General features: G+C 37.9%; 1 long non-coding RNA gene across 1 annotated transcript; it reads right to left on the bottom strand.

Moving 5' to 3' along the window:
- Nucleotides 1–2933: 2933 nt before the first annotated feature.
- On the bottom strand, nt 2934–8767 carry LOC136706983 (uncharacterized). Its single transcript, XR_010804188.1, has 4 exons — nt 8663–8767; nt 7320–8491; nt 7125–7191; nt 2934–5037 (listed from the first exon to the last, which is right to left on the bottom strand). It is a non-coding gene; the product is annotated as an uncharacterized lncRNA (long non-coding RNA).
- Between the last annotated feature and the right edge of the window lie 11225 nt (nt 8768–19992).

A 19992-nucleotide genomic window follows, 5' to 3' on the forward strand; every position in this document is an offset into this window, starting at 1 on the left:
GGTCATACTTGCTTTTCTATTGATTGCTGTGCTTATAATGGTTAGAGTACCACCAAAGATACACTGTCCACTGTATATTATGAGAGATATATTGGTTTTATTATGTAGCCAATATGCCTTGTGAAGGACTGGCGCCCCCTCCAGGGTGTATTCCCGCCTTGCGCCCAATGATTCCAGGTAGGCTCTGGACCCACCGCGACCCTGAATTGGATAAGTGGTTACAGATAATGAATGAATGAATGAATGAATGTAGGCAATATTATCTTATTGGAATACAAATATTCCCCCTGACTCAGAGCGGGGTGTGTGTAATTATCTGTAACCGCTTATCCAATTCAGGGTCGCGGTGGGTCCAGAGCCTACCTGGAATCATTGGGCGCAAGGCGGGAATACACCCTGGAGGGGGCGCCAGTCCTTCACAGGGCAACACAGACACACACACACATTCACTCACACACTCACACCTACGGACACTTTTGAGTCGCCAATCCACCTACCAACATGAGGTGCACAGAGGTGGAGGGCTCTCGCGAGGAATGCATAATGCCAGCAGGCACAGGACGTCAATTTGACGTCAGAAAGGCGTTGGTCTCTAACGTTGGACAGACGTTGAGTTTTAGTTGGAAATGAAAATCGGGTTGACGTCTAAACCCAACGTTGCCTTGACAACAAGCTTCAACGTTGGACAGACGTTGAATTTTTGTTGGAAATGAAATCGGGTTGACGTCATAGCCCGATGTTGCCTTGACAACAATTTTCAACGTTGGACAGACGTTGATTTTTAGTTGGAAATGAAAATCGGGTTGACGTCTAAACTCAACATTAATGTGACGTCAAGACTCAACGTTGGTTAGACGTTGAAATATGGTTAGTAATCAAAGTCAGATATTACTCAAAAATTAACGTCAGGATGACGTCAAACTCCAACGTTGTGTAGATGTTGATTTTTAGTTGGAAATGAAAATCGGGTTGACGTCTAAACTCAACATTAATGTGACGTCAAGACTCAACGTTGGTTAGACGTTGAAATATGGTTAGTAATCAAAGTCAGATATTACTCAAAAATTAACGTCAGGATGACGTCAAACTCCAACGTTGTGTAGATGTTGATTTTTAGTTGGAAATGAAAATCGGGTTGACGTCTAAACCCAACATTGATGTGACGTCAAGACTCAACGTTGGTTAGACGTTGAAATATAGTTAGAAATCAAAGTCAGATATTACTCAAAAATTAACGTCAGGATGACGTCAAACTCCAACGTTGTGTAGATGTTGATTTTTAGTTGGAAATGAAAATCGGGTTGACGTCTAAACCCAACATTGATGTGACGTCAAGACTCAACGTTGGTTAGACGTTGAAATATGGTTAGTAATCAAAGTCAGATATTACTCAAAAATTAACGTCAGGATGACGTCAAACTCCAACGTTGTGTAGATGTTGATTTTTAGTTGGAAATGAAAATCGGGTTGACGTCTAAACCCAACATTGATGTGACGTCAAGACTCAACGTTGGTTAGACGTTGAAATATGGTTAGTAATCAAAGTCAGATATTACTCAAAAATTAACGTCAGGATGACGTCAAACTCCAACGTTGTGTAGATGTTGATTTTTAGTTGGAAATGAAAATCGGGTTGACGTCTAAACCCAACATTGATGTGACGTCAAGACTCAACGTTGGTTAGACGTTGAAATATGGTTAGTAATCAAAGTCAGATATTACTCAAAAATTAACGTCAGGATGACGTCAAACTCCAACGTTGTGTAGATGTTGATTTCTAGTTGGAAATGAAAATCGGGTTGACGTCTAAACCCAACATTGATGTGACGTCAAGACTCAACGTTGGTTAGACGTTGAAATATGGTTAGTAATCAAAGTCAGATATTACTCAAAAATTAACGTCAGGATGACGTCAAACTCCAATGTTGTGTAGATGTTGATTTTTAGTTGGAAATGAAACACGGGTTGACATCTAAACCCAACATTGATGTGACATCAAGAACCAACATTGGTTAGACGTTGAAGTATGGTTAGTAATCAAAGTCAGATATTACTCAAAATTTAACGTCAGGATGATGTCATGCTCCAATGTTGTATAGATGTTGATTTTTAGTTGGAAATGAAAATTTGGGTTGACGTCAAATCCCAACATTGGTGTGACATCAAGACTCAATGTAGTTTAGACATTGAATTATGGTTAGTAATCAAAGTAAGATATTACTCAAAAATTAACATTCGGGTGACGTCAAGCTCCAATGTTGTTTTAGTTGTAATGAAAATCGGGTCGACGTCTAAACCCAACACTGGTGTGACATAGAGCCTCAACACTACCGTATTTCACATTTACAGCATACTACTGTAATTAAATAATACAATACTTTACTGTAAAAACTGATTTACAGTAAATAACTGTCAGCTGAGCTCCCAGACAATTACTGTATATTTACAGGAACATTAATGTATTTCAACTTTACAAAATACTACTGTAAATGAATAAAACTTAACTGTAAATATTGGGATTTACAGTAAACACCTGGCAACAGAGTTTCCAGCCAATTACTGCATTTGTACAGGAACAAGATTGTATTTAAAATTTACAGAATACTACTGTAATTGCATAATACAATGTTTTACTCTAAATATTTAAATGTACAGTAATATTTTCAGCAGAATTGCCAGCCATTTACTGCCTTTTTCAGAAACAATACCTTTTTACAGAGGAACACTAATTACAAACAGTATCTAAATTACATTCAATTCTTTATATATACTGAACAATACCAGCACGTAATATTTTTGTATTAAGATTAGTGTTACTATTAAATAAAAAAAAATCAAGTCTGCCAAGCATGAATACTTTAAAAATACTATAACCATAACATACACAAAAGAAGTCCAAATCTACATTCAGAATTAAAATCAGTAACACGCTTTATTAAAACTGAATATATGCAAAATGTGGACAAATTTCAAGTACTACATAACATGTTCAAATCATTTATGTTTTTACTTGAACTTAATATTTTTGCCCCTTATGATATTTGCTTTTTTTTCTAACCAAAAATACTTCACAATATCCAATTACATTATTGCCTTGATGAATTACAAGAAAGGTGCCCAAATCTTTATAGTAAAACATAACGTTATATCACATGAATTTTGATCTTACCAGACAACACAAATAGTGACCGTAAAACATCATGAAAAATGTAATAAAAAATATGTAATCTGGATTGCTAAAATTTGTATTTCAAATATCATCAGTGAACCCAACATGTTACTGACTTAGAGTCAGTTTTGTGTTGAACATGACCCTTTAAATACAAACTGGATTCCAAAAAAGTTGGGACACTAAACAAATTGTGAATAAAAACTGAATGCAATGATTTGGAGGTGCCAACATCTAATATTTTATTCAGAATATAACACAAATCACAGATCAAAAGTTTAAACTGAGATAATGTATCATTTGTAAGGGAAAAATGTGTTGTTTCAAAATTTCATGGCATCAACAAATCCCAAAAAAGTTGGGACAAGGCCATTTTTTACCACTGTGTGGCATCCCCCCTTCTTCTTACAACACTCAAAAGATGTCTGGGGACAGAGGAGACCAGTTTCTCAAGTTTAGAAATAGGAATGCTCTCCCATTCATGTCTAATACAGGCCTCTTGGGCCTTCTTTGTCACACCTTCCTCTTTATGATGCGCCAAATGCTCTCTATAGGTGAAAGATCTGGACTGCAGGCTGGCCATTTCAGTACCCGGATCCTTCTCCTACGTAGCCATGATGATGTGATTGCTGCAGAATGTGGTCTGGCATTATCTTGTTGAAAAATGCAGGGTCTTCCCTGAAAGAGATGACGTCTAGATGGGAGCATATGTTTTGAGCATATGTTTTGAACCTGAACATAGTTCTCTGCATTAATGGTGCCTTTTCAGACACGCAAGCTGCCCATGCCACAAGCACTCATGCAACCCCATACCATCAGTGATGCAGGCTTCTGAACGGAGCGTTGATAACAACTTGGGTTATCCTGTCCTCTGGTCCGGATGACATGGCGTCCCAGTGTTCCATAAAGAACTTCAAATCGTGACTCATCTGACCACAGAACAGTCTTCCATTTTGCCACACTCCATTTTAAAAGACCCCTGGCCCAGTGCAAATGTCTGAGCTTGTGGAGCTTGCTTAGAAATGGCTTCCTCTTTGCACTGTAGAGTTTCAGCTGGCAACGGCGGATGGCACGGTGGATTGTGTTCACTGACAATGCTCTCTGGAAGTATTTCTGAGCCCATTCTTTTATTTCCTTGACAGTGGCATTCCTGTTCAAGGTGCAGTGATGTTTAAGGGCCCGGAGATCACAAGCATCTAGTAGAGTTTTACGGCCTTGACCCTTATGCACAGCAATTGTTCCAGATTCTCTGAATCTTTTGATGATGTTATGCACGGTTGATGATAACTTAAAAATCTTTGCTTTTTTACACTGGGTAACACCATTCTGGTATCGCTGCACAGCAAACATCTTTCTGCGCAACAATGGTGGAATTGGTGATCCTCTTACCATCTTGGCTTCAGAGAGACACTGACACCATGAGAAGCTCTTTTTATACCCAATCAGGTTGTCAATTGACCTAATTATTGTTAATTGGTCTTCCAGCTGTTCGTTATATGCTCAATTTCCTCCTTTTTGCCACTTATTGCTACTTGTCCCAACTTTGTTGGGATTTGTTGACACTGTGAAATTTTGAATGAACATATATTTTTTTTAAATGTTACATTTACTCAGATTAAACTTTTGATCTGTCATCTGTGTTCTATTAAAAATAAAATATTGACATTTGCCATCTCCACATCATTGCATTCAGTCTTTATTCACAATTTGTTTAGTGGCCCAACTTTTTTGGAATCCGGTTTGTAAATAAAATTTAATTCAAAGTCCATCAGTTTCTTTAAAGCAAGGATACACACAGATGCATGGTCCAGGACTTCTTGGTTGCTCTCTACGTTTACCACCCCTGGGAATTTTTACCAATAAGGCGTCTATAAAAATAAAAAATCCACAGTTAGTAACATAGCATGTGGAAATAAAAGTACAAAAAAGTTGCAATAAAAATTTTGTACACAAGAGGATACAGTAAGGGGAAGATCAGATGACATCATGGGCAAGACATTTTTTAAAACTAAACATAGCACAAAAATAAGGATATTTTTGTTTGGTAGATTATATCTTTGTTGTAACAATGTTTCTTGGCAATAAATCTTATACTGTTGGAATCATGTTAATTTCCCTTTGAAATGGTGCCACATTTATAAGGAACATGCATTTGTGGGATGAGCAGTAGAAATGAGTATGTGGGTTGTGCCAATGAAACATTAGCCCAATCCTCTCTGCCAATGCCAAAGAGTTTATTCTGCCATTGACTCGTTTGGTGAGTTGTGACTGGCTGACTGAAGTTTGAAGAAACAAGACATATTGGCAATTTAACAATGTATTCTTTTAACAAATAGGAGCTTCAGTAGCGTGTGGAAGAACCATAAACAGCCAAAACAGCCCAGGACTTTCTCTTCATGATGGTCACCATCCTGGTTACACACTGCTGGTCACACATATGGTTGTGTTGGTCACTGTGGCATGAACAGCACGCCCAAGCTGATCCCACAAGTGTTCATTGGGGTTGAGGTCAGGAGCTAGCAGGCCAATTCCATCCTCTCCACTACCAAATTCTGGAGGTAGTCTCTGATAAACACCGCTCTGTGGGGGCAAGTGTTGTCATTTTGGAGGTTAGAGTTTGGTCCCAGACTGTGGAGATATGGGATTGCCACTGGTTGTAGAATTTCATCTCAATATCTTTTTCTGCATTGAGATTGCTTGCAATGACGATAAACCTCATTTTTCAAGTGAAGGAGATGCCACATCACACCATTACACAAAATAAGCTGTTTGGCACTGGCAGTGAGTATTTGACAAATTTTTCACTGTCGCAATCCACATACTCAGCTCTACTGCTCATCTCACAAAAGCATGTTTCTTACAAATGTAGCATCATTTAAAAGAGAAATTAACAGTAATGGTATAAGGTTTATTGGCAAGAAGTACTGTTACAACAAAGAAATAATCAACCAGACACAAATTTTCTTACTTTTTGTGCTATGTTTATTTTTATTTTTCTGCAAGTAATCAGAGCAAATGAGTGAGGTAAAGGGTGAATTACATTAATAATTACAGTTAGATAATGCAGCATGTCCTATTTGGTGCTAAAAATAAACACTAATAATTTGACATTGTATTTTGTTATGGCTTTCATAATGTCATATCGTATCATATATCTCCATTTCTTTTAGGCATATCGAGATATGAATTTTTGGTCATATCGCCCAGCCCTAGTTGTCGCTTGCTCACACTTTTTGTAGTGAAGACTGAGGATAGATATTAATACGAACTCAACAAAACCATTTTTTTCCCAAAAGTACTGCAATTTCAATTTGATACCTGATCTAAAAGCCATGTATACTGATATGCTATGCAATATTTCAATGTATCATAGTAATCAGAAAATCCTGTATTTGACCTTTAATTTCACATATCAAAAGCACAAATTTCAACTGCATCAAATGATTCCCACAATGACCCTGATTAGAATTAAATGGTTGCAACAGATGAATGAATGACAGTAAACAGTAACTGCCCTTCATAATAATTTCATAAAGAATTATCCAACAGAAACGGGTCAAAATATTAAAAAGCAATTACCTTCAGATAATTTTAGAATTTTTTAATCCATTTTCATACATGGGGTTTCTGCATCAGTAAAGTTATCATATTTCAAGGTTTTTATATATAATAATACTTTTAATTACAGGTAAGATAACATGAAATAGAGGCTAGTTTAATTCAGAGAAGGAAGTAAACAAGTAGAGAGAGAGAAAGAAAGAAATTTCATGTCGGTTCGATATTGGAAAGGTGAATAGGGCTGCCTTTCCAGAAATTAATGGAGGCTTGAGCAAACATAGGTCACTTGTCCTTCCACTGTCAGCAAATATCTTGCATTGGTCAAAAATTCCACTGTAATTAATTCAAATGTTAAACTTTTGTCATTCTGGAGTATCTTGCAATTATATATACATACCCAGAATAAAAATCAGAGGACTCACAAGCAGGTTAAGGGTTTCAAAATCAGCAACTGTGGCACTTGCCTAAATGATGAGAATATAAATTATTTTAAGTCTTCAACATTTACCATTGCAGTTTTCAATGACATGTCAAATTAAAACCTATATGATATAGCCTAGGTCTAGTTTCAGTTTTCCTGTTTTAATGATACCTGTAAATGTGAGCCTTAAATGCAGCCAACTTCCTGAAAGTCATGGCACGACGAGACTCTCCACATTTAAAACATATAGTACAGAGAAATAAGATGTCATTTCATATGCATTACAAAAACCAACACACTACATTTGTGATCACAGAACTGGTAGCCAACATTTAGTATTTAGACACTTTAAATGCAATACTCTTAAACTCTGATAAACAATTAAAATGTACACTCTATATAAACTAAATAACAAAAATGGGAGTCTGAAATCAGATTTGGAATGGTATGGAGCCCTTAAAGGGACTGGGGGAAAAATAAAAAAAAGACTATTGATTTTGTGTTCCCTTGCAAACATTATTGCATTCCCTCGCAAATACATTGCGCTCCTTTGCAAATGTTTTATGATACACAATTGTCTTTGTTACGGAGCCCCTAAAGGGACTGGGGAAAAAAAGACTTTGGCGTTCCTTCGCAAACACAATTGCGTTACCTCGCAAATACAATAGTCTTTTTTTAATTTTTTCCCCCAATCCCTTTAGGGGCTCCGTAGAATGGAGCTCAAAATTCTGCAGCAAAATACAGTAGTCTATAATTCTCAACACAGCACAAAGTAAAATCTATTTCACTCCCCCCATCTTGCACCTCATTCACACCTGACACTCCAAATATATATTAGCTAATAATCTGGAATGGAGTTTGTCTGTAGCTAACATTACATGTTTACAATGTCTACAACATCTACGTTTACAACTCTCTGTTATAATGAACGTAGCTAATTTTACCAAACTGACCAATATCAATGACCAGAATCCCTGTCCATCTCTATGTTTATATTTCCCTCCGTTCTCTTCTTTAAAAAGTATTACTCTGCTAGCTAACTAAAACTCGAATAGTACCCGCAAGAAGCCCAAAACTGGACTTTGAGTTTACAATTGTTTGTACAGTCAAATTATCGTTCTCTACTACGCTAAATATAAATAAATAATGCTACGACTGACCCGTACTTTCACCGGCAGCCTGTTTCAATGGAGCAGAACCCTCTCTTTCTTTTCTTCCCGCCTCTTCTCTCCTACCTTTCCCTCATTCTCCTGCTTGTAAGCCGTCACAAAACTGGTGATGTCTCCGGCTTCAATCCCCTCCAATGGTCTAATTTGAGGGGGGGAAACGCCAGTTGACGATATCTGCGACGATAAAACATTAACATTTTTTGGGAGCAAACAAGTGTGCAAATTCCACAGGAGTTATCTGGTTAAATGTTCGCGGCTATCATAACTAGCACCATCTATCTTGCTAAAAAGCAGTACCAAGACAATGTGGTTGGAAACGTTTAGAGCTGTATGATTAAAACATACATTTACTCATTACTTTTGTTCCAAAATCCCTAAAGTACGATGACGCTTGCAGCCTCTGAATACGTTTTGTCTCTTTCTCTCCGTCTCTGTTCTCGTCACCCCGCCCCCAGGGAACCGTTAGCCCCGTTCTCGCTAACCGCCCCACCCTCAACAAAATAATTTAAATAAAATAAAACAATATTAACGCAAATCATCATCATTATCATCATCATCTTTTAAGCTTGTCCATTTCAGGGTCGCGGTGTAACTAAATGAAAAAACACAATTCTTTCTCTTTTTTTATTTGGACGAAAAGTATTCACTTGTCCTGTTCTGGTTTTGTTTTGTAGTGAGGCCTACAACTGACGTTACAAAAATAAATTGTACCATTGCCCAAGGGGGGGGGGGGTATTTTGGAACTAATGTAATTACGAATGTAATTTTGGAACTAAGCTATATTTACGTTGTCAAAACAATAAAATAAGTGATAAATAAATGGTGTAAATAAGTTACTCACCTTTAGATGCCATTTGCAGTCCTCAGCCTCCCCAGCTCACAATACAGTGAAATACTGTAAAGCTAGCTTCATTGCTGCTTCCAGTCTGTTACCCAAGATACATTACAATACACAGTAAAATACTGTATTCAAAAATACATTACAATACAGTAGCAAACTCGCTACAGCATTTATTTATAGTGTGTTTTGTATTCTTAAGACGGCAAGCATATACCTGTCAAATGGCTTGAAAATGTTGGTAACCCACTGATGGTAGGCCACTGCTGGTCCACCATTGGACCGCTCAGATTATTGCCCACTTAAGAACATCTCAGTAGTTTTTGATCTCTTTAAACTAATTTTAAATGATTTTAATGATTTCTTATTCTATAATTTTACATTTTGGTCATGGTATCTCACAACTGAATTTTGTTATGTTATGTCAATATGGCATTAGAATAATGTTTTGAACACACTGCATTTTGGTTTCTTAACATTGCAGCTTGGGGCAGCACGATGGTGCTGCAGGTACTGTCGCTGTCACACAGCTCTAGGGTCCTGGAGCGGCAGGTGACTGTGAGTAGTTTGGTGTGTTTTTCCTGTGTCTACGGGGGTTTCCTCCAGGTGTTCAGGTTTCCTTCCAAGGTCCAAAAACACATGTTGTTAGGTGGATTGGTGACTCAAAAGTGTCCATAGGTGTGAATGTATGAGTGTGTGTCACCCTGCGAAGGACTGGCGACCCCTCCAGGGTGTGTTCCTGCCTTGCTCCCAGTGATTCTGAGTAGGCTCAGGACCCACTGTGACCCTGAACTGGATTAGCGGTTACAGACAATGAATTAATTAATTAATTAATTTCAGTATGGTAGAGTATCAGAATGATGTTTGGAATTTTTTATAAAATTCAACTTGGGACTGCAACAGGTAGTGTCGCTGTCACACAAATCTAGGGTGCTGCAGCTGTAGGTTCGAACCCTGCTCCGCATGACTGTCTGTGATTAGTTGGGTGTGTTTTCCCTGTGTTCATGTGGGTTTTCTTCGGGTGTTCCAATTTACTCCCATGGTCCAAAAACACATGTTGGTAGCTCAGTTGGCTACTCAAAACTGTCCATAGGTATAAGTGTGTGAATGAGTGTGTGTCGCACTGTGAAGGAAAAGTGCCCCACTGATTCCAGGTAGGCTCCAGACCCACTGCAACCCTAAAGTGGATAAGCAGTTACATTTAATAAATGAATGAATGAATGTTGCATCTTAAACCAACTAAGTATATCCAATATTGTTAGAATGTCACATTGAGTTGACATTTAGATTATGATGTTTATCATACACTGGGTTTTTATTACCAATACCTAACAAATAAATGTAGGTATTTTACATCAAGATGACGTTAAATTTGAAGTACTAAACCCCACGACCTAAAACCAACAAAATATCAACGTCTATTGATATTAGTCTAATGTTTACCAGGCGTTGGGTTTTGGTCACCCTATATTATAACTTAAAGTTGGCATTTTTTTATATCAACTTGACATCAGGATGTGATGTTTGGAAGATGTTGGATTTTGGTTACATAACATCACTACTTAAAACCAACAAATTATCAACGTCTATTGATGTTAAAATGGCAAGTTGAACTGACGTTAAAATTCAGACGTTTATCAGATGTTGGGATTTGGTCACCATACTTTACAGCTTAATGTTGGTAATTTATGTAAATTTGACATCAGGATGTGACGTTTGGAAGATGTTGGATTTTGGTTACATAACATCACTATTTAAAACCAACAAATTATCAACGTCTATTGATGTTAGAATGGCAGGTTGAACTGACGTTAAAATTCAGACGTTTATCAGACGTTGGGATTTGGTCACCATACCTTACAGTTTAATGTTGGTAATTTCCGTCAATTTGACATCAGGATGTGACGTTTGGAAGATGTTGGATTTTGGTTACATAACATCACTACTTAAAACCAACAAATTATCAACGTCTATTGATGTTAGAATGGCAGGTTGAACTGACGTTAAAATCCAGACGTTTATCAGACGTTGGGATTTGGTCACCATACCTTACAGCTTAATGTTGATAATTTACGTCAATTTGACATCAGGATGTGATGTTTGGAAGATGTTGGATTTTGGGTACATAACATCACTACTTAAAATCAACAAATTATCAACATCTATTGATGTTAGAATGGCAGGTTGAACTCACGTTAAAATTCAGATTTTTATCAGACATTGGGATTTGGTCACCATACCTTACAGCTTAATGTTGGTAATTTACGTCAATTTGACATCAGGATGTGACGTTTGGAAGATGTTGGATTTTGGTTGCATAACATCACTACTTAAAACCAACAAATTATCAACGTCTATTGATGTTAGAATGGCAGGTTGAACTGACGTTAAAATCCAGACGTTTATCAGACGTTGGGATTTGGTCACCATACCTTACAGCTTAATGTTGGTAATTTACGTCAATTTGACATCAGGATGTGACGTTTGGAAGATGTTGGATTTTGGTTGCATAACATCACTACTTAAAACCAACAAATTATCAACGTCTATTGATGTTAGAATGGCAGGTTGAACTGACGTTAAAATTCAGACGTTTATCAAACGTTGGGATTTTGTCACCATACCTTACAACTAAATGTTGGTAATTTACGTCTATTTGACATGAGGATATGACGTTTATTAGACGTTGGATTGTGGTTACATAATATCATGACTTAAAACTAACCAAATATCAGTGTCATATGTCGTCAGTTTCTTACGTCAGTTTAACAGAAGCACATGGCTATGTTTTACACTGAGTGTGAAGCTTGGCACAGTCACTCTTACCAGCTGCTGATGCCGTGCAGCAGATCCAGGAGAGTTTTGCACTGGGGAGTGAAGAAGAATCTTGGCTGTCCTTGGTAGAAAGCCGTGGGGACAGAGGAAGAAACGGCTACATTTCGAGCAATGTATTGATCCGAAAGAGGACTATGATGAGTAAGTGAAATATGTTTGACTTGTTTTTCTGCCAAGTTTGGTGCTGATTAGCTGCTAAGTAGTTCAGTAGTATTCCAGTGACTGAATTACTGAAGCTGATGGTAAATGCTTTGTAATTGCATAGAGGAACAGAGCTCAGATGACAGAGAGAAAAACAGTGTGTGGTAAAGTTTGGATGAGCTCTACTGTTTTCAAGCAGTCATCTGAAGCTCATATTTATGGCTTTGTTGCTCCAAAGCAGTTGGTGTCATTGGTAAATAACTAAAACACCACCAATTACAGCTAAACAATTCAGTCCAAGCTGTTGGTCTCACAGACCGAGTGGGGCAGAGTGAGGGACCATTATCTTTGACAACGGGGAGAGGATTTCTCACCTATCTCATAAATAGTCAATGTGTGAGTCACATGTATTGAGAAAAGCATAGAAGTAAAATTACATAAAATGTCAGAAAACTAAACATCAGTGTGTAGCTAACACCCATGTTTACAAAGTTCAGAGCTCAAAAGAGAACTTAATAATTGTCAGGAACACGGAGCGGACTGACTGAGGGCGGACGCATTCGCTAAAACACAATAAACGTTTATTCACGGAAAATAACACAACAGAGACTTTTAACATAAGGAAAACAGGCTAAACTGGAGACAAGGAAATAAACAGGGTAAACGGGGACAGACGGACAACAAAGCGAAACGACGACAGAGGAAATGAAACGACGACGGGGGAACTTCGGAGACAAACAGAAAACATGACCGACTTGACATAGAACAAAGGTAAACCAACAGGACTGAGACCACGACAAAACAAAGGTGAAGGAGAAATGTTCGACAAATGGATGAGAGACAAGAGGGCTTAAATACTAGACATAAACGAGACACACCTGGACAGATAATGAGGGGACAAGTTAACAAATGACAGACGAGGAGGCGGGACAAAGGCGGGACTAGAACGTAAACAAACATAGCCATGTGCTGAGAAAGAGCACATGACCGGGGAAAACAGACACGACGAGACGAGGGTGTGACAATAATAGTTCACAATGTGTTTTTTCATTTTATATCAGCATGTTTGAAAATAGGTTTCTGGAAAGTCCACGTTTAGAGTAAATAATAATAATAATAATAATAAAAATAAATAAAACAGATGAATCTCTCACATTATTGTTGCTGGGTTTGTGCTTAATATTAGCATGTGTAGCCTTTTGGGAACAAATGTTTTTAGGTATGTGAAATTTGTTAAAATTTCAAGGCATGTCAGATTACTTAAGACATGGCTGTGTCACGGATCACGGGGCGGACTGACGGAGGCGGACGCACTTGCTAAAACACAGAGAGTTTTATTTTAACAAAAGATAGACAAACTATAAAGAAAACAACAAGACGAGGATATTAAACTACTGGGACAGGAAATACACAAAACGACAAAACTAGGGAACAAACATGACCGGACTAGAAACGGGAGATAAACAACATGACACGACTAGAGACAAAACAAAGGAGAAAGGAGAAACTGTGGAGACAGACTAGCATAACACGATTAACAAGACATTGGACAAAGGAGAAATGTTCGACCAACAGGAGAGACACAAGGGAACTTAAATACAAGACATAAACGAGACACACCTGGACAGATAACGAGGAGGACGGGTTAACAAATGACAGATGAGGAGGCGGAACAAAGGCGGAGACTAGAACATAAACAAAACATAGCCATGTGCTAAAAGAGCACATGACTGGGGAAAACAGACATGACGAGATGAGGGCGTGACAGGCTGAAAGGCCTCAGACTCTAGAGGATTTATTTTAATTCAGTGCCGACCCAAGTGGCTGTCTTCTCCTTCTACTCCTTCACTTACCAATTGACCTGCTTCAGAACCAGGGACAGAGGTGAAGACAAGTTATCCTAAACTGGATGAAGCTTAAAGTTGCTGAATGCATTTACTTGAAGGGGTGCCCACAAATATTTGATGACATTGCACAATGCATATACAACTTTGCTGATAAAAGACAACTAGGACACTGAGCAGCTAACACTAAATCTCAGTTCTAAATACATCCTTGGTCAGAGCTAAAATATAATGATAAGAACGTGTCTTAAAACTAAAAGTGCCACAGCCAGTTGGCACCTACTTATACCTAGAGACACAAAGCACTGCAACAACAACATTAAAATACTATTCTGATAAAATATACTGAACTGATGGAATTCTAGAGCCCTCCTTTTCTGACTTTTACTAACATATATATATTTTTTTTCATTCAGAATCTATTCATTTATTCATTATCTGTAACCACCTTTCCAATTTACGATCGCGGTGGGTCCGGAGCCAACCCGGAATCATTTGGCGCAAGGCAGGAACACACCCTGGAGGGGGCGCCAGTCCTGCACAGGGTGACACACACTCACATGTTCACTCACACACATGTGGAGTATCTGCCCTTCCCTCTGACTGAGCATGTCTCAAATAATTCATGGTCTGAACTGTGCTCATTTTTGGAATTAAAGCATTGGTTTCATTATTGTCCATTTTTGACTCACTTAAAATTATCAGAGAGGTAGACGAGTGTGCGTGATAAATGCTTCAGCTGCATACACAAACACTGGCAGGACAGCGTGGTGTGTGTGTGTGCATGTGCGCGTGTGTGGGTGCGTGTGCGCGTGTGTGTGTGTGTCTGTTTGTGTGTTGAGCATGTGTGCACATGCATGCATAGGTGGGTGCGTGCTAGAGAGAGAAAAACAGACAGCTGAACAGGACATTCGTGCACTGTTTTAAATGCCCACAGATCCTCTGCACACTCAATAAAAGGAATATGGTCATTTTCCATATCATGTAAAAACTACTGTAGTATGTAAAGATATATCCCCCAGCTTTAGCTTGAGCTGAAGTCACGTTCACGCGCCTAGAGTCAGAAACTTGTGCCTACATCAGAAACCCGTGCCTACATCACAATATTGCAATATGGCACCCATCTTATCGTATTAAAAAACATACTGGTATTATAATGAACAATATTATATTATGGAGAGAGATTCATCTCAAAATGCTTTACAAATGCATACATTTTAATACATCTCCCATACCTAGTGAGGTCGTATAGGAATAGTTCCATGACGTGTGTTTTTTTTAAGCCGTAGGGTGTTATTTTCAACAGGAAATAGTTTAAATGTAGCACAAGAAATAAACATACACAACTTTTTCTTCCTGGTTTCCTGTGCCTTGTAGTGAGTTTTTTCAGAGGTAAATGTATTTGTCTGTGATGTGATGTCCAAACTGAAGCTTGTGAAAGTTAGAGCATGCAAGCTGTGATGAGCCCAAGGTGACATGCTAAAACATTAGCAAAAAAAGGGAAGACGACTTTTTAATCTCCTTAGGAAAATGTATTCTCTGCATTAAACTCATCTGTGGTAGTGGACACATAAACACACTAGTGAGCAATTGTTTTTAGCCACAGCAGCAGGCTGCTAACCACCTTGATGTGCTGGAAAATTTTTCAAACATACCTCATGTCTGATTCACATATAAGAAAGCACCCAATAGCTACACAAACATTCAGGCTAGCTTGCTCCCTGATTTCATCCATTTTTTTTTTTTTGCCTTAGTCCAACTTTTTTTTTTTCTAAACCTCTCTGTCCAGTCTTGTCTCTGTGCATGTGTGCAGTATATGTGCTTAGGTGGGTGGAGAGATGGGAGGGTGTGTGTGTCTGTGTTTGTGGGAGGGGTGTTCAGAGCAGCCATAGACAAGCAAGAAAGCTATGTGTAGTTAAAATTAATACAAGCACTGAATACTGTCCTTTGGCTCATATGGAAATTTAAAAAATGTTGTATATATAAAAATGTGGGATTGTTTTTCAGTTTGTCCTAAACATGAAGTTCTCAGACTTCAGAGTATCATAAATACATTATATAAATATGTACATTCATAATCCTAGGAACAATCTCTTTATTGGTTCAGGACCACAGACTCATAGGGGGCTTTCTGCTCCTTGTGGATAAGGAAGAATGAAAGGACAATATATTGTTATTTTACTCATAAAAGCAAAATAAATTCAAATACAATAATTACAATTCGACTGTCTGTGAGGAGTTTGGGGTGTTCTCCCCCTGTCTGCATGGGTTTCTTCTGGGTGCTCCAGTTTCCACCCATGTTCAAAAAACACACATTGGTAGATGGATTGGCTGCTCAAAAGTGGCACTAGGTGTGAATGTGTGAGTGTGTGTTGCCCTGTGTAGGACTGGCGCCCCACCAAAGTGTGTCCCTGCCTTGCACCCGGTGATTCCAGGTTGGCTCCAGACCAACTGTGACCCTGAACTGGTTAAGCAATAACAGACAATGGATAAATGGATAATTACAATTTGTTGAATTACTCATTCATTCATTAATTAATTAATTAATTCATTCATTCATTCATTCATTATCTGTATCCAGTTCATGGTCGCAGTGGGTCTGGAGCCTATCCAGAATTACTGGGCAAAGGCGGGAACACAATCCTTCACAGGGAGACACACATTCACTCATATACTCACTTGTTGAACTACTACGAGTAGATATCCAGGAGTATTATCAGTTACAATTAAAAGGTTAATGAGATAATGCAATTTAAATAGAAGCAAAAATATAAATGTAAAAAAGGGAAACAGTTCTCTCTCTCATTGAATATTCATTTATTCACCACTCATTCTACTATACTTTTATAGCAATGTCTTTTCTACAACTCTTAAATCCTGTCAATGAGCTCAGGACCAGACTTCAGCTCAAATAAGGCCTCAGCAACTTGCCCTTGAACAAGGCATTTAACCCACAAACTGCTCCCTGGGAACCATGAGTAGCTGTCTTGGTCATACTTGTCATACTGTCATGGTCATATGGTCATATGGTCTTGGTCATACTTGACCAAGCTTTTAGTCCAGCTAAACCATCAAATTTAAATTAAAACATACAATCTTAGCTGGTTAAATATTTGAGCTGGTCAACCAGCTAAACCAGCATGACTAGTTTGAGCTGGCCATGCTGTTTTTTTCAGCAGGGGTGTGTCTGTATGTTCACTGCTCCTAATCACTAGTATAAGTGTATTCACTATCAAAGATGGGTTAAATGTCCGGTTGTAATTGATGCAGTTCATATTTCACTTTCACTTATATTCACTCTAAAGACTGTGTTCACATTTTAATCAAGGAGAAACTTGTTCAGTGTTTGAGTGTATTACCTATTTTTATGTGTGTCTGACCTTTGATCAAGTTAAATCATATTTTATTGTAGAGCGCTGATATTAGGAACATGACTTCAAGTGCTAAAGATGCAATTAATAATAAATATAACTACACACAAGTCAGGTAGAACAGTATTTCTCAAATTCTCCAATTTGGGTCTGAAGAACAAGGGTTAACAAACACTGAGCTAGAACATCCAGCATGCCTACTGCTTTCAGTTGTTACAAAAGTCAAAACAGACAGTGAATCCTTCTTGGTGCTTAGCAGTCCTCACAGCATCCCAAAAACATTGTCATTTGCACCCCCACCCAACACACACATATGCACACACGTGCACACTTACACACACACACACAGAGCGAGAGAGAGAGAGAGAGAGAGAGAGAGAGATTCAACAAAGATATATAATTATATTTCCAAATTTAATATTAATGTTTTTTTTCTTTTTTACATAATATAAATATATTTTAAAAAAAATCACATTTAAATATTGAACCTGAGAATTTAGCATAGCATCCATTCTGAGTGACAAAGAGGAGAGAGTACTGAAAGTTTCAAGATGCTCAGATTTGTTGGTAGTAAATCACCTGGGAGTAATCTTCAGTGTCTTTAAAATCATCAGTGGTTCATTGCTATATGCTCCAGCTGCTAAGAAAGCTTTGTCACACGCAGCCTGCAGAGAGAGACTGTATTTAACACATATCATCACTAACCAGCTGAGTAAAGTACACAATCCCATATAAAATAAAATCTGGTATAAAACATAATTTAATTATGACATATTTATCTGTAACTGACATAACTGAGCAGGAAGTGTTTTCAATTTGAGAGTATAGCAGAACATTTTGTAGAAATTTAATCACCTGGTTTACTAGAACTGAGGGTCCTTCAACAACATCTTTAACAAAAAAGATTGTAAAAAAAAAGTAAATTATTCAAACACACCATATTACTGCATTAATCTCAGAAATTACAGACAAAATAAACTGAACTGTGTATGTGTAAAACCTACCTTTATGCCAAAATTGTTTTCTGCAAAGATATAAAACCAGCATCATAGATAGGATGTTTGATGTGGCTAAGACAACAATGATTGGGTTCAACTCACGGCCTTCTGTAATAATAAAGAAAGGTATTCAGGAAAAATGCACTGTTTGTAATTAGGTATGGAATAGTTGGACTCAATGACATTTCATTTTATTTACCACATTCACTCTTACCTGCAAGGTCCAGTTTAGTCCCATTCCCAATGAGTATCTGTCCACACACAGCCACAGCACAGTAGTAAGTTCCAGCATCAGAGAGACTGAGGTTGGTCTTGGGGAGTTTGTAGACACAGCTCTGTGTAGGAGAATCGGTCTCAGAACTGCTGCTACACTGACTGTTAGTGTTTCCATGAGTGTAAATGATTCCTGGAGGAGATTCTCCTGATCCATGTCTCAGCCAGTACACACTGTGTTCACCTGCAGACGCATCTGTGAGGACTGAACACTGCAGAGTTGTGCTGCCTCCCACTTCAACAGAGTCTAATACAGGAGTCTGGAGAACAGTGTAGGGACTTGAAGATGAACCGGAAGAGAAAACATTCACTCATCACTGAAATTGCTCTAGATTGTGATTGGGTTTTAAAACTGATGGTATTATATAAAATCTGATATTATCGGTATTAGATGGGCAGCTACCTTTAAGAACTAAAACTCTGCAGTCAGATAATTCAATGTCTGTATAATATGACCCTGCACAGTAGTATGTAGCTGAATCAGATGGTTCAACATTTGTGATGTTAAGAATAAAACTGTTTTGTGATATTTCTGCATTAAAACGTCCGCTGTTGTCGAAGCCGTTGTAATACTGTGGAGTAGAAGGTGCAGCAGAGACAATAAGAAGTTTTTGTTCTGGAGTCCGTTTAAACCATTTAATAAGTGTGGAACCAGCACTTGAATAAGCACATGTCAGACTGATATTCTCTCTGTAGTGAAAGAACTTCAATCCATTGGGACATGGAATGTCCACCTTTGAGTGGCCACCTAAAGAAAAACATAATTAAAAAACAAAAGCTGATTATTGTCCTGAAAGTGCAATCCAAATAAAATAAGCACAATAAATAAGCTGAAAATTAAAGAAAGACCATAAACTATACCTAATGCTGCTGAGAACAAAACAAGTGCACACAATCGAATCATCACCGAACTCTTCTGGTAGTGTATGGCCTGAAAATAATATTATTTATGTTTTTACACTGCAGTGGCAATGATTTTGGAAATAATATTACAGTCACATTAATACCTCCTAATCTCCGTTTGTGAGAATATGAAAACGCCATATCAATTTTACCCTTCAAAACATTCCACAGAAGAAAGACCAATATATGTATTCCAACATGGCTTCAAAGTAAAAAGTTTTATGTTTCATTACTTTTCCTATTCAGAATGTTTTCAACTTTTTTTGTAAAGCAGCCTCTAACAATTCATTCAGACAGTGATTATCTAAAGTTGTATGGAATGTAGTTAATTCTGTGAGATCACTTACTGTTTTTGAAGGACAACAGTAATCTTTAGAGAGGTAGTTAACCTGTGTGTAAAACTTCTACAAGAGCAGCTTTTTTAACACAGTGCTGAAAGCTGATTGGCTCCCATCAAACAAAGCAGACCACA

Source organism: Hoplias malabaricus, chromosome 9 (assembly GCF_029633855.1).
Source record: "Hoplias malabaricus isolate fHopMal1 chromosome 9, fHopMal1.hap1, whole genome shotgun sequence".
NCBI classification, from domain to species: Eukaryota; Metazoa; Chordata; class Actinopteri; order Characiformes; family Erythrinidae; genus Hoplias; species Hoplias malabaricus.